This window comes from Coregonus clupeaformis, unplaced genomic scaffold (genome assembly GCF_020615455.1).
Source record: "Coregonus clupeaformis isolate EN_2021a unplaced genomic scaffold, ASM2061545v1 scaf0043, whole genome shotgun sequence".
Taxonomy (NCBI): Eukaryota; Metazoa; Chordata; class Actinopteri; order Salmoniformes; family Salmonidae; genus Coregonus; species Coregonus clupeaformis.
This window is the reverse complement of record NW_025533498.1, coordinates 579,538-596,133: the sequence shown is the minus strand read 5'-3', so window position 1 is coordinate 596,133 and position 16,596 is coordinate 579,538. Positions and strand designations below refer to the sequence as shown.

At 44.5% G+C, this 16,596-nt stretch overlaps 1 long non-coding RNA gene across 1 annotated transcript in view; it reads right to left on the bottom strand.

Annotated features, from left to right (window-relative positions):
* Nucleotides 1–16,596, bottom strand: part of LOC121577783 — a 38,009-nt gene that overhangs the window by 18,385 nt on the left and 3,028 nt on the right. Inside the window, exon 2 of the long non-coding RNA XR_006002677.1 lies at nucleotides 8,101–8,196. This is a non-coding gene — a long non-coding RNA (uncharacterized LOC121577783). The remainder of the gene's footprint in view (nucleotides 1–8,100; nucleotides 8,197–16,596) is intronic.

Genomic DNA, 16,596 nt, shown 5'->3' with positions numbered 1-16,596 from the left:
GAAACCATATTGTGTATTTCTGGCTAACATACTACTGTGTTACAGTGAGGGAAAATCAAATTATTTTTCTATTTGCTAACTTAGCTAGCTATGTTAGCTGGCTAAACAACTACTGGTAGCCATATCTATGACTAGAAATAGAAGAGGTTTTACAATCGGAGATCTTTTATATCTCGATTGTAAAACCTCTTCTCTTTTTAGTCGTAGATATGGCTAGCTATTAAACAGCATGCTACAATGTTACAACCAGCCACCTAAAGCTAGGTTTACCAGCAAACGTTAGCACATGACTGGAGTTGGCTAGCTACTTAGCCTGGCACCTGCTAACTCGTTATGCGCCACGCCTCACATTTGTAACTTGTTAGCAAACGTGTAACATCAGCAACGGTAAATAATTTTACTAGCTAGCTATGTAACATAATTGACGAGGATTGACATTGGTTATGATTATGACCTTGGATGCATTTCAATCTCACAAAATTATATGCATGACGCAAGATAGGATTCCAAACAGATGTAAATAACAAGTATTGCATATCCAGCAAGCTAGCTAGCAAAGTTTACTACCAAACGGTGAGGAGAAACAATAATAAAACAATTTACTGTTGTAAATCTCTAAAACTGTAGCTGGTTTTACTATAAAAATATTTGCCTAAGCATGCCTGATAGACATGGCTGTAGGTAGATACTGTCTGGCTACTTATCTAGGCTCATTTGTACGGTCTGGTCACTGTGCAAAGGTTGAGGGTTATGCCATATTTCTTTCTATTAGGCTAGATATTGTTGTAAATGTAATCTCTGTTCCTGTGCACATGTATGCATGTTCAACTAGCCAACCCTAATGTTTTGATGTTATGCTGGCACGGTTCAACTGTTGTTCAAACTGTACAATAGAGTTCATGACAACACTCCTCCCACAGCTTTACAAGTATTCCCTGAACTTACTGTATGTTTGGAATGGCAATTTCATCATGACCACCTCTCCCATCATCTGCTGATCACCAGTTCTCTTAGCTACAGATTGTTACACCAGATAATGTGATTTAACCAAAGATTTGGTATCCATTACTGGGAGTTACAGGATAGATACTGTTTGGTGTAGCACAGAGAATTTTCAACCAACGTTAGTGATGCCGTCTATGTCCTCGATTCTGGGAAACAGGAGTCTCATTAAATGTCCATGTCCAGTTGCAGGGGTCAGTTTGAATTTAGAAAATGATCCGTTATTAAAATAAATACTTGTCTATAAAGTAATCCAACAATATGTGCGCTGCCATCGTGTCTATTTCAAGTCTTCTCACTCATTGATTGAGACAGGTCTCTGTCATCATGACATGCAGCACTTTGGGGTGGACACCCAACTGTCTCGATCAATGAGAGAAGACTTGAAATAGACAAGATGTCGGCAAAAGTCTTTGGGTAAATCACATTATCTGGTGTAACAATCTGTAACTACAGTTCTCTGCACTTCTGTGTCTCTACACCTGAGACACACTCGGACACTGTTTGATGCTACAGAGCCCTGTACAGCTTATATAAATATCTCCTGTGAATTTGAAAATGTCGAAGATTGATAGAAAATATCCATATTTATTTATGGTGGTTCTACATCAGGGCTTTCCAACCCTGTTCCTGTAGAGCTACCGTCCTGTAGGTTTTCACTCCAACCCTAATCTAGCAGACCTGATTCTAATAATTATCTGCGTTTTCACAGGCAGGCCAATTCTGATATTTTTTCCACTAATTGCTTAATCACATCAGATATTTTTCAGAACTGATCTGATTGGTCAAAAGACCAATTTGTGAAAAAATATCAGAATTGGGCTGCCTGTGTAAACGCAGCCATAGTCCTTTATCTGGCTTCGGTACATTGGCATTGGTGGGCTGGGGAAGCTGAGACTCTTTGTGATTATGGCGCTGGGCTTGTCCTGTCTGCGGTGATCAGCCAGCAGGATAAGACTCTGCCGAAAGTGGTGTAGGGCTTCTTAACTACCAACCCTTTGGTCCTCTTGCAGAAGATCTGCTGGTATTGCACATCTCCTGGAAAGACATGGTTGTGGTCTTAGCATTTTAAACTTGTTGTGTCCCGAAGGGCAATTTTCCTTTGTTGGTAAAGGTATCAACCGAATGGGACCGGCTAGCGTATTATTAAGGGACAATGAGGGGGCATTGGGAGCTGCTTTTGAGAGGAAAGATCAGTCAACAAAGTGAATGAGCTAGGGGGCTAAAGAAGGTGTGAACAGTTCTTACACAGTATGAATTGTTGTGTATGGGAGATTAAGGAGAAATGGCACCTCAATCGCTCTCATACACAACAATACATTTACTGTCCAAGCACAACCCTTCACAACCAAAAAACCCTTTTCCATCTCAAAGTACTGTCCGTAAACCTCTCCAGCCCATTGACTTTGACAGATCATTCTTGTCAATAGTAGCCCTTTGCAGGGGAATTTTGTAGACATGTCTTTGTGTTTTGAGAATCTGCAGAGAGAATAATGAGGTGGTTGTGTCATTACTGTTCTAGTCTTGATTTTATTACTTTCAGTGTCCCTTGCTGGTTTCTGTCCCATAATCTTGTTGTGCTCCATAACCGCAAGGTGTGTCCGCTCTCTCATGCTTGTGTGCTCAAAATCCCCCCACTTTCGGGTGTTTTTCAGCAGGGCACTGTGGAATGACTCCAAATAACCTGAGTTTTACAACAACAACAAAAAGGTTCAAAAGGAAAAGGGGTAGACTAAATTGACTAAATGGTCTGGAAGGTACTCTGTGGTCCTCAGGCTACCTCTAACCACATGTAACCCCGTGTCACGCCCTGGCTCTGGGGACTATGTTATGTTGAGCCAGGGTGTGTAATTCTATGTTTGATTTTCTATGTTGGGCTGAGTGACTCCCAATCAGAGGCAACGAGTGTCAGCTGGGTGTCTCTGATTGGGAGCCATATTTAACTGTCTGTCTTTCACTTTGTGTTTGTGGTTTCTTGTTCATTTCGGTTTGTGTTAAACTGTAGACGTCACGTTATCGTTTATTGTTTTGATCGTGTGATCAGTAATAAAAAGATATGTTCACCTTCAACGCTGCGCCTTGGTCCTCATCTCTAACCAACGATCGTGACAGAAGAAACCACCATAACAGGACCAAGCAGCATGAAGAAGAGAGAGGAAGGACTTGGGAGCAGTTGAGTAGGAGTCTCGACTGGGCCAAGCCAAGAGAAGAGGAGAGAGGTTGGAGTTTGGAGCAGTGGGGTGAGAGTCTGGCGAGAATGATGGAGGCCTGGCCCGACGGGGAGGAGAGACCCCCAGAAATTTTTTTAGGGGGGCTCACGACGTCGGGGCAGCAGGAGGCCGCTATGGAGGCGGTCCAGCGGGGTTGCAGAGGAGGCCGCCAGGTTACGGGGGCCACTGGTAGAAGAGGGGATGGAGGGTGTAGAGGCACGGCGAGAGGTACTGGCGTGTGTTGCCAGTCCGGTCCGGCCCGTTCCAGATCCCGGTGTAGAGCCAGTGGTGTGTGTCCCCAGTACGGTCCGGTCTATTCCTGCTCCCCGCACCAAACCTACGGTGTGCGTCGACAGCCCAGCCCGGCCCATTCCTGCGCTCCGCACCAAGTCTGTGGTGCGCGTCGCCAGCCCAGTCCGGCCCATCCAAGCTTCCCGCACCAAGCCAGTGGTGTGCGTCGTCAGTCCGGCACGGCCCGTGCCTGCTCTCCGCACCAAGTCTATGGTGCGTTTCGTCAGCCCTGTCCGGCCCGTTCCTGCTCTCCGCACCAAGTCTGTGGTGCGCGTCGCCAGCCCAGTCCGGCCCATCCAAGCTTCCCACACCAAGCCAGTGGTGTGCGTCGTCAGTCCGGCACGGCCCGTGCCTGCTCTCCGCACCAAGTCTATGGTGCGTTTCGTCAGCCCTGTCCGGCCCGTTCCTGCTCTCCGCACCAAGTCTGTGGTGCGCGTCGCCAGCCCGGGTCCGGCCCGTCCAAGCTCCCCGCACCAGGTCAGTGGTGCGCGTCGTCAGCCCGGTCCGGCTCATTCCTGCTCCCCGCACCAAGTCAGGGGTGCGCTCGTCAGCCCGGTCCGGCCCGTTCCTCCTCCACGCATCAAGCCAGGGGTGTGCGTCGTCAGTCCAGCACAACCCGTGCCTGGGTCATGTCCGAGCCGGATCCGCCGCCGAGGCGGAGTGCCCACCCGGTCCCTCCCCTGTTGTGGTTGTTTGGCGCGGCCGGAGTCCGCGCCTTTGGGGGTACTGTCACGCCCTGGCTCTGGGGACTATGTTATGTTGAGCCAGGGTGTGTAATTCTATGTTTGATTTTCTATGTTGGGCTGAGTGACTCCCAATCAGAGGCAACGAGTGTCAGCTGGGTGTCTCTGATTGGGAGCCATATTTAACTGTCTGTCTTTCACTTTGTGTTTGTGGTTTCTTGTTCATTTCGGTTTGTGTTAAACTGTAGACGTCACGTTATCGTTTATTGTTTTGATCGTGTGATCAGTAATAAAAAGATATGTTCACCTTCAACGCTGCGCCTTGGTCCTCATCTCTAACCAACGATCGTGACACCCCGTAACACAAACACTACCCAATTCATGTCTATACCATGCTTACTGTAAATTGAGCTCTTAGCCGTCAGTTTGTAAATATTTTGGCCAACTTACCTTCACCTTGTGCAGAGCTAGGGGTTGGAAGCGCATGTCGGTGGAACCAGATTCTGTACCACATACAACAAAATAAACAACATTACACAATTTAACCACCCCACTAATTTTATTGACCTCTACTAGACTGGCTAGCTAAGCATACCTAACATGGACATTTCAATATTGTCAGCTTGCTGTTAGCTAACTAGTGTCAGCAAGATGGCTAACCAGCTGAGACTGGCTGAGAACCAACTAACCAACCATACAGAGTGAGTTAGCTATATTGACAATTCTCTTTTTTGTAAAAAAAAGTATTTTCCAGACAAGGCTGGAATAGATGGCTGCCAAATTGAGATATTCTTTAGTTGGTAACATTAGCTAGCTTACGTTAACTAATGTCAGTCAAAGATAGAACGAACAAACAAACAAACATGTTTACTCTGCTGCAGGTAGCTACCAGTCTAGCAGTGACTACCATGGCAAAGGTGAAATTGATTAACAGTGTGTATACCAAAAGATAGCTATATGATTTAGCTGATGGCTTTCAGAGTTCAATACAGGACTGTTACGTTAGCTAGCTAGCTAACTTACCCAGCTAGGCTAGCAAGCTAGCTAACGTTAGGTTACTTCTAATTGAGAATCTTCCATTTTGTTGTGAAGGGAAAAAAATTGCTGGTATTGCATCACTTCTCAGCTGTCGTCAAAATGTATTCCCCATCAGTTCAGCCTCAAAATCCCTCTGATAATCTTTGGTCACCGCATCATTCTTGATATCTGCAAGCCACTGGCAGAATCGGGATGAATCTCTAGTAGGTAGAATGGTAAAAGATAACTCATTTTCGCGCTTGTTTGTAATTAGCACAGCCAGGCACTGAACACCACACGGGCATGATGACAAACAGTGAAAAACAAACGTTTTCAAAATAAATCTTGCTTAGAGAAGTTCTGAGATTACTATGTGTTGGTCGTTCGAAGTAAACAACGGCCATATAAAAGTTTGTGGCCACGCCCCCTCTACCTAGCAGGCGGGCGGTATCAGCATTCGCTATGAATGCCGGACTTTGTGGTTCACTATGAGCATACCAATACACAGGGAGTCAAAACTTCACGATTCTACCAGTAAAACTAATATGTGCTAGTTCTAGCTTGTGGTTTGGATAATTGCGTTGTTTATGATAAAAACGTAATGTTGTTAATATAGTAATGACTATATGCCATGGCAGAGCCAGGATGAAATTCCCCTTTAATGATGGTGTTGGAGTTGTGTGCGGCCACACAGTCGTGGGTGAACAGGGAGCACAGGAGGGGACTAAGCACTCACCCCTGAGGGGCCCCCGTGTTGAGGGTCAGCGTGGCAGATGCGTTGTTGCCAACCCTCACCACCTGGGGGGGGGCCCGTCAAGAAGTCCAGGATCCAGTTGCAGAGGGAGGGGTTTAATCCCAGGGTCCTTAGCTTAGTGATGAGCTTGGAGGGCACTATGGTGTTGAACGCTGAGTAGTAGTCAATGAACAGCATTCTTACGTAGGTGTTCCTTTTGTCCAGGTGGCAAAGGGCAGTGTGGAGTGCAAATGAGATTGCGTCATCGATGGATCTGTTGGGGCGGTATGCGAATTGGAGTTGGTCCAGGGTGTCTGGGATGTGAGCCATGACCAGCCTTTCAAAGCATTTCATGGCTACAGATGTGAGTGCTATGGGGCGATAGTCATTTAGACAGGTTACCTTGGCGTTCTTGGGCACAGGGACTATGGTGATCTGCTTGAAACATGTAGGTATTACATACTGGGTCAGGGAGAGGTGAAAATGTCAGTGAAGACACTTACCAGCGCATGCTCTGAGTACGCACCCTAGTAATCCGTCTGGCTTTGCGGTCTTGTGAATGTTAACCTGTCTTACTCACATTGGCTATGGAGCGCGTGATCACACAGTCATCCGGAACAGCTGGGGCTCTAATGCATGGTTCAGTGTTGCTAGCCTCGAAGCGGGCATAGAAGGTATTTAGCTCGTCTGGTAGGCTTGCGTTACTGGACAGCTCGCGGCTGGGTTTCCCTTTGTTATCCGTGATAGTTTGCGCATGCCCTGCCACATCCAAGGAGCGTCAGTAGAGCCGGTGTAGTAGAATTCGATCTTGGTCCTGTATTGACGCTTTGCCTGGTTGATGGTTCGTTGGAGGGCATAGTGGGATTTCTTATAAGCGTCCGGATTTGTGTTCCACTCCTTGAAAGTGGCAGTCCTAGCCTTTAGCGCAGAGAGGATGTTGCCGCTTCATCAGACCACTTCCGTATTGAGCATGTCACTGGTACTTCCTGTTTGAATTTTTGCTTGTAAGCAGGAATCAGGAGGATAGAGTTATGGTCAGATTTGCCAAATGGAGGGCGAATGAGAGCTTTGTATGCATCTCGGTGTGTGGAGTAAAGATGATCTAGAGTTTTTTTTTGACATGCTGATAAAAAGATTGTAAAACGGATTTCAGTTTTCCTGCATTAAAGTCACCAGCCACCAGGAGTGTCGCCTCTGGGTGAGCATTTTCTTGTTTACTTATGGCCCTATACAGCTCGTTGAGTGCGGTCTTAGTGCCAGCATCGGTTAGTGGTTGTAAATAGACAGCTACGAAAAATATAGATGAAAACTCTCTTGGTAAATAGTATGGTTTACAGCTTATCATGAGGTATTCTAACTCAGGCGAGCAGAACCTCGAGACTGCATCAATATTAGAGATTGCGCACCAGCTGTTGTTAACAAAGAGACACACACACACCCTCCCCTGAGCTTCCCCGACGCCACTGCTCTGTCCTGCCGATGTATGGAAAAACTGCTCGATTTATATTTACCAGGTCCTTGTTCAGCCACAACTCTGAGAAACATAGGATATTACAGTTATTCAGATCACATTGATAGGATAGTCTCGAACTGAGCTTATCCCCAGAGCTCATCCAGTTTATTCTCTAGTGATTGCACGTTCACGAATAGAATGGAGGGTAGAGGCGGATTATCCACTCTCTGACGTAGTCTCTTCAGGCATCCCGCACGCCGGCCTCTATAGCGCCGTCTCCTCCTTCTTCAAGTGTCAGAGATTTGGGCCTGGTCCGGGATAAAATTGTTGTCTCTACCTTCTTGCCTTTGTGCTGTTGTCTGTGCCCAATAATGTTTGTACCATGTTTTGTGCTGCTACCATGTTGTGCTACTGCCATATCCTGTTGCTATCATGTTGTTGTCATGTGGTGTTGCGACCATGCTGTGTTGTCATGTGTTGCTGCCATGCTATGTTGTTGTCTTAGGTCTCTCTTTATGTAGTGTTGTGGTGTCTCTCTTGTCGTGATGTGAATTTGTCCTATATTTTTATTTTGAATCCCAGCCCCCGTCCCTGCAGGAGGCCTTTTGCCTTTTGGTAGGCCGTCATTGTAAATAAGAATTTGTAAATAACTGACTTGCCTAGTTAAATAAAGTTTAAATTGTAAAAAAGATTTTAAAATATGTCATTCACCTCCGACTCATTGAAGTTGAAGTCCTTGTCCAAATCGAGGTTAGTGATAGCTGTTTTGATGTCCAGAAGCGCTTTTCGGTCACAGATGGCAGAAACCTTATGTACAAAAAAAGTTAAGATCAGCGCAAAAAAAATACATAAAATACCACAATTGGTCAGGAGCCCGTAAAACAGGCTTTATTCCCTCCAGCGCCATTCTCAGCAAGTGAGTCATTATTAACCAAAAAATACCCAGCTAAAATACCCATCTTAAATACAGCTAAGCCAAGAAACTAGCCAATAGCTTGGAGGGGCTGATGCAATCCGTAACCATTCTGACTTTCAGTTTCCTTCATGGTCATCACTTCCGAATATTTATTGCATTGTTAGGGACATGACTTCTTATTGAGAAATAATTTCACAAGAACCGCTCAACTCAGCATTTTCCACTTTGTTTGTGAGTTAAGTAATCCCTCACATTTCCTCTGAAATAAACAAATAAGGGGAAGGAACAGGGAAGTCCCTCTAATAGGTAATTGGGTGTCATGCTATGCTACCCATGTGAGCGATTAAGTTGAAGTCGCTTGGCTTTTTCCGCAAGCCCATAATTAGATGCACCACTTAAAGTAGCATTCACATCTTTCCTCCCAATCAAATCAAATCAAATCAAATTTTATTGGCCACATGCGCCGAATACAACAGGTGCAGACATTACAGTGAAATGCTTACTTACAGCCCTTAACCAACAGTACATTTATTTTAAATAAAAAATTAAAATAAAACAACAACAAAAAAGTGTTGAGAAAAAAAGAGCAGAAGTAAAATAAAATAACAGTAGGGAGGCTATATATACAGGGGGGTACCGGTGCAGAGTCAATGTGCGGGGGCACCGGCTAGTTGAGGTAGTTGAAGTAATATGTACATGTGGGTAGAGTTAAAGTGACTATGCATAAATAATTTACAGAGTAGCAGCAGCGTAAAAAGATGGGGTGGGGGGGCAGTGCAAATAGTCTGGGTAGCCATGATTAGCTGTTCAGGAGTCTTATGGCTTGGGGGTAGAAGCTGTTGAGAAGTCTTTTGGACCTAGACTTGGCACTCCGGTACCGCTTGCCGTGCGGTAGCAGAGAGAACAGTCTATGACTAGGGTGGCTGGAGTCTTTGACAATTTTGAGGGCCTTCCTCTGACACCGCCTGGTATAGAGGTCCTGGATGGCAGGAAGCTTGGCCCCAGTGATGTACTGGGCCGTACGCACTACCCTCTGTAGTGCCTTGCGGTCGGAGGCCAAGCAGTTGACATACCAGGCGGTGATGCAACCAGTCAGGATGCTCTCGATGGTGCAGCTGTAGAATTTTTTGAGGATCTGAGGACCCATGCCGAATCTTTTCAGTCTCTTGAGGGGGAATAGGCTTTGTCGTGCCCTCTTCACAACTGTCTTGGTGTGTTTGGACCATGATAGTTCGTTGGTGATGTGGACACCAAGGAACTTGAAGCTCTCAACCTGTTCCACAACAGCCCCGTCGATGAGAATGGGGGCGTGCTCAGTCCTCTTTTTTTTCCTGTAGTCCACAATCATCTCCTTTGTCTTGGTCACGTTGAGGGAGAGGTTGTTATCCTGGCACCACACGGCCAGGTCTCTGACCTCCTCCCTATAGGCTATCTCATCGTTGTCGGTGATCAGGCCTACCACTGTTGTGTCGTTGGCAAACTTAATGATGGTGTTGGAGTCGTGCCTGGCCATGCAGTCATGGGTGAACAGGGAGTACAGGAGGGGACTGAGCACGCACCCCTGAGGGGCCCCACGTGTTGAGGATCAGTGTGGCAGATGTGTTGTTACCTACCCTTACCACCTGGGGGCGGCCCGTCAGGAAGTCCAGGATCCAGTTGCAGAGGGAGGTGTTTAGTCCCAGGATCCTTAGCTTAGTGATGAGCTTTGAGGGCACTATGGTGTTGAATGCTGAGCTGTAGTCAATGAATAGCATTCTCACGTAGGTGTTCCTCTTGTCATCATTTCTTCAATATTCAATATCATTTCTTCAATATTTCATTATGTAGTAAACACTCTATGGAGTGCTTTCGCAATCCTTTAAGTTAAGCTATGCTACACCACCTCACACCACCTGTAGCTAAAATCATTAAAACTGTGAAAACCTCTCCACTTGACCTTCTTCTGTTTCCCCCATATTGATATTCACAGGCTACATAGAGGCAGAGTGTTGAGTGTTGAGGCAGGCTTCTAGGCTTCGCAGGAAATTCCAGAAGACACTGGAGGGATGGAGAATCTAAGCAACTGGACCAGTAGGCACTGGGAAGCCCTGGTCTATAAAGGGGTCCTTTCCCCTTTACACACACACACACACAGCATCCGACTACGCCACATGTCAAACCTCCAACCAACCTGATCCTTTCAGAGGATTGCTCCAGAGAGTAGAGTGCACTAGCATTGCCTAGATGTTACCCTTTTCAAAAAGAACAGGTCAAGAGAAACATGACCACATCTAGTGAAACACAGTCCAGACAATGGATGGCTGTTAGCAGAGGCTCTGGTTGCTAGCACTGACTGGTGTTTGACATTGGTGTGACTGACCTAGTAGCTTCACAGGAAGCAGCACACTGCAGTATATAATGGATTGTGGATTAGCCAGAGGCAGCAGTGCCCTTAAGCCTTTCTCCTTCCTACAAGTGTTAGCAGACACTAAGCTCCCACCAGACAAAAGCATTCAATTCGGTCAATACCCAGACCAGCTGTTAGCTAAAACTAAACTACATGAGGGCGTAGGTTTAAAACGATCAAATGTCTCTGACAATTTGTTTAGGGGACAATATACAGTACCAGTCAAAAGTTTGGACACACCTACTCATTCAAGTGCTTTTCTTTATTTGTACTATTTTCTACACTGTAGAATAATAGTGAAGACATCAAAACTATGAAATAACACATATGGAATCATGTAGTAACCCAAAAAAAGTGAAACAAATGAAAATATATGTTATATTTGAGATTCTTCAAAGTAGCCACCCTTTGCCTTGATGACAGCTTTGCACACTCTTTGTATTCTCTCAACCAGCTTCATTAATAAAGGTTAAATAAAATAAAAAATATATTAAAGAAATACCAGCTTCATGAGGTAGTCACCTGGAATGCATTTCAATTAACAGGTGTGCCTTGTTAAAAGTTAATTTGTGGAATTTCTTTCCTTCTTAATGCGTTTGAGCCAATCAGTTGTGTTGTGACAAGGTAGGGGTGGTATACAGAAGATAGACCTATTTGGTAAAAGACCAAGTCCATATTATGGCAAGAACATCTCAAATAAGCAAAGAGAAACGACAGTCCATCATTACTTTAAGACATGAAGGTCAGTCAATACGGAACATTTCAAGAACTTTGATAGTTTCTTCAAGTGCAGTCGCAAAAACCATCAAGGGCTATTATAACAACCGGCCATATGACAACTGGCCGTGATTGGGAGTCCCATAGGGCGGCGCACAATTGGCCCAGCATCGTCCGGGTTTGGCCAGTGTAGGCCGTCATTGTAAATAAGAATTTATTCTTAACTGACTTGCCTAGTTAAATAAAGGTAAAATTAAAAATTAAAAAAATTATGAAACTGGCTCTCATGAGGACCACCACAGGAAAGGAAGACCCAGAGTTACCTCTGCTGCAGAGGATAAGTTCATAAGAGTTAACTGCACCTCAAATTGCAGTCCAAATAAATGCTTCACAGAGTTCAAGTAACAGACACATCTCAACATCAACTGTTCAGAGGAGACTGCATGAATCAGGCCTTCATGGTTGAATTGCTACAAATAAACCACTACTAAAGGACACCAATAATAAGAAGAGACTTGCTTGGGCCAAGAAACACGAGCAATGGATATTAGACTGGTGGAAATCTGTCCTTTGGTCTGATGAGTCCTAATTTAAGATTTTTGGTTCCAACCGCCGTGTCTTTGTGAGATGCAGAGTAGGTGAACGGATGATCTCCGCATGTGTGGTTCCCACCGTGAAGCATGGAGGAGGAGGTGTGATGGTGTGGGGGTGCTTTGCTGGTGACACTGTCAGTGATTTATTTAGAATTCAAGGCACACTGCAGCGATACGTCATCCCATCTGGTTTGGGCTTAGTGGGACTATCATTTGTTTTTCAACAGGACAATGACCCAAAATACACCTCCAGGCTGTGTAAGGGCTATTTGACCAAGAAGGAGAGTGATGGTGTGCTGCATCAGATGACCTGGCCTCCACAATCCCCCGACCTCAACCCAATTGAGATGGTTTGGGATGAGTTGGACCGCAGAGTGAAGGAAAAGCAGCCAACAAGTGCTCAGCATATGTGGGAACTCCTTCAAGACCATTGGAAAAGCATTCCTCATGAAGCTGGTTGAGAGAATGCCAAGAGTGTGCAAAGCTGTCATCAAGGCAAAGGGTGGCTACTTTGAAGAATATAAAATATAAAATGTATTTTGATTTGTTTAACACTTTTTTGGTTATTACATGATTCCATGTGTTATTTCGTAGTTTTGATGTCTTCACTATTATTCTACAATGTAGAAAATAGTAAAAATAAAGAAAAACCCTTGAATGAGTAGGTGTGTCCAAACTTTTGACTGGTACTGTATAAACATGGGTTGTGTAAGGTCATGGAATCTATTTAAAACTGTATAGTCTTTGACTTGAGACTGTTGTTTGCACAACAGCATTTAGGATGTGTCACTCTTTAGAAATGGTTTGAACAGCCATTAAAGGTAATGTGCAGGTAATACAGTAGGTATGGTCAGGGATGTAGCTCAGTTGATAGAGCATGGCGTTTGCAACGCCAGGGTTGTGGGTTCGATTCCCACAGGGGGTATGAAAAAAATAATGTATGCACTAACTAACTGTAAATTGCTCTGGATAAGAGCGCCTGCTAAATGACTTAAATGTAAAATGTAGGTACAAAGGACTGAAATCACAACTCTCTCGTCACTGAGCTAGAATAAATAAATCAATAAGGACCGGTGGTGGGGGAGGGGGAAGGCCTTGGGGATTTACCGCTTCCTCAAAGGGCAGGGCCCCTCTTTCCTGATTAGACATTAATGAGCCATTAGAAACAAACTGCAATACACAAACTGTGCCTCCCTATGCAATACACCCACGGCCCTGCTATGTGTTGTGGAGCTGCTCCACTGTACCACAGCCAGCAGTAAGAAGTGTTAAAGGACAGTCATAATGTAACCCGACACCTACGACTTTTGATCTGTAAAGAGATTAGATCTCAGTGTCTAATGAGGTGGAGGTCTGTTAGAGCACGGGTAGTTGCAGTGAACAGGGCTGAATGGGTCATGATAGGTCCCAATACAAAAAAAGCATTGGATGAAGAGATCACAGAGATCACGCAGAGAGGCAGGGCAGCCTCAGGAAAGACCATAAGGGACAGCAGCAGCAGAGTGTAGACTCTTATAATTCAATCTAGAAAGAGGCATACATTAACAGAACCCAGCTAATTGAAAGGCTAGAGGAAGGTGACAGGTACTTTGTTGCTCCTGCTTCAAATGACAAATCTTTAATGTGATTAATAAAAGAGCAAACCAGATGGCATCATCAGGTTAAGTGAAGAAGTGAATCAAAATATGAAGCTTCATTTTAACCGTTCTGTTAATTTAATTAGATAAATTAGGCTTTTCCTTTTTCTTTGGATCTTTCTCTGTTTTCTTTGGATCTTTCTCTGTATTCTTTGGATCTGTCTTTCCAATTATTGAATTGTCTTTAAGATAAATGGGCTATAACTAAAATAGAAGCTTTGTCAAATGTCCTTGGGGAGCCTGAAAACAGGAGCACAGTCAGAACAGCAGGTACCGTCTGCCTGAGAAGAACACCACTGTCTAACTTGTTTATGCAAAAAGGACCTGTCGCTACAATGGAATTTCTGCTTTCGTAATCTCCTGCAATGCTGTGGCCGTGCCAGAGCGAGGCCAGGCCAAGTATGGTTGGCTCTGCTGTTATTTATCTTCCTGGCCGCAGTTAAGAAGTCCTGATGATGTTTTCCCTAACAGAGAACCATCCACCACAAAAGCAGCATGCTGATGCAATACCCCAAACTTTCCCTTTTCTTTCCACTGACTGAATCACAATTACAGCAGTGGGAACAGACCAGATTTCTGGAAGCGTCTGTCTGTTATTAATGCCAGGAACTTCACTGTACTGCGTTCTGTGGTCTGATAGTTGAAGGGCCAAACTCCAAAGGAGCCATTGAAACCCCTAGAAGCACTGCTAATCCAATTACCTACAGACATACCAGTACCAGTCAAAATTTTGGACACACCTACTCATTCAAGGATTTTTCTTTATTTTTACTTTGTAGAATAATAGTGAAGACATCAAAACTATGAAATAACACATATGGAATCATGTAATAACCAAAACAGTGTTAAACAAATCAAAATATATTTCATATTTGAGATTCTTCAAAGTAGCCATCCTTTGCCTTGATGACAGCTTTGTACACTCTTGGCATTCTCTCAACCAGCTTCACCTGGAATGCTTTTCCAACAGTCTTGAAGGAGTTCCCACATATGCTGAGCACTTGTTGGCTGCTTTTCCTTCACTCTGCCGTCCGACTCATCCCAAACCATCTCAATTGGGTTGAGGCGGGGGATTGTGGAGGCCAGGTCATCTGATGCAGCACTCCATCACTCTCCTTCTTGGTAAAATAGCCCTTACACAGCCTGGAGGTGTGTTGGGTCATTGTCCTGTTGAAAAACAAATTATAGTCCCACTAAGCCCAAACCAGATGGGATGGCATATCGCTGCAGAATGCTGTGGTAACCATGCTGGTTAAGTGTTCCTTGAATTCTAAATAAATCACAGACAGTGTCACCAGCAAAGCACCCCCACACCATAACACTTCCTCCTCCATGCTTTACGGTGGGAACTACACATGCGGAGATCATCCGTTCACCCACACCGCGTCTCACAAAGACACAGCGGTTTGAACCATAAATCTCCAATTTGGACTCGTCAGACCAAAGGACACATTTCCACTGGTCTAATGTCCATTGCTCGTGTTTCTTGGCCCAAGCAGGTCTCTTCTTGTTATTGGTGTCCTTTAGTAGTGGTTTCTTTGCAGTAATTTGACCATGAAGGCCTGATTCACACAGTCCCCTCTGAACAGTTGATGTTGAGATGTGTCTGTTACTTGAACTCTGTGAAGCATTTATTTGGGCTGCAATTTCTGAGGCTGGTAACTCTAATGAACTTATCCTCTGCAGCAGAGGTAACTCTGGGTCTTCCTTTCCTGTGGCGGTCCTCATGAGAGCCAGTTTCATCATAGTGCTTGATGGTTTTTGCAAATGCACTTGAAGAAACGTCCAAAGTTCTTGAAATGTTCTGTATTGACTGACCTTCATGTCTTAAAGTAATGATGGACTGTCGTTTCTCTTTGCTTATTTGAGATGTTCCTGCCATAATATGGACTTTGTCTTTTACCAAATAGGGCTATCTTCTGTATACCCCCCCCACCTTGTCACAACACAACTGATTGGCTCAAACGCATTAAGAAGGAAAGAAATTCCACAAACTAACTTTTAAGAAGGCACACCTGTTAATTGAAATGCATTCCAGGTGACTACCTCATGAAGCTGGTTGAGAGAATGCCAAGAATGTGCAAAGCTGTCATCAAGGCAAAGGGTGGCTATTTGAAGAATCTCAAATATAAAATATATTTTGATTTGTTTAACACTTTTCTGGTTACTACATGATTCCATATGTGTTATTTCATAGTTTTGATGTCTTCACTACTATTCTACAATGTAACATTTTTTACAAATAAAGAAAAACCCTTGAATGAGTAGCTGTGTCCAAACTTTTGACTGGTAGTGTATAAGCTATAGCCTCTTTGTAAACTAGGCCTATTCTGAGCTAGCCCCCTCACGTATGCAACTGACATGGAAGGACAGCACATGACCTCCAAACCCAGTAGTGGTGGCCCCCTATCAGTTATGATAGCAATCTCTTGAAAATACATGGCTGGAGCGAATACCCACTTGACAGGCAGCCCCATTGCCTCCAGTCCATGTTCCCCAGGACATTTTGTATCATGGGTTACCAAGACAGCCATGTCTACATGACTCCAGCATCAAGCTACGCCACTGCACTATTTACAGACTGCTATTTATTGGACTAAGATCAATCAATCAATCAAATGTATTTATAAAGCCCTTTTTACATAACAAAGTGCTATACAGCAACCCAGCCTAAAACCCCAAACAGAAAGCAATGCAGATGTAGAAGCACGGTGGCTAGGAAAAACTCCCTAGAAAGGCAGAAACCTAGGAAGAAAGTTATTGGTTTATCATTGCACTATTCACAGACTGCTATGTTCCCAACACAAATGATAGTGTTTCATAACCCTTCCATGTGAGTGTTGATGCAGAGGGTGATTCAATCAACATCAAACTGTGACTCACAGAGGTCAGAGTTAATGTAGGGAGACTGAGGCAGCAGGCAGGCAGGGGGAGAAATGCTCCCAGAGAATATTTAGG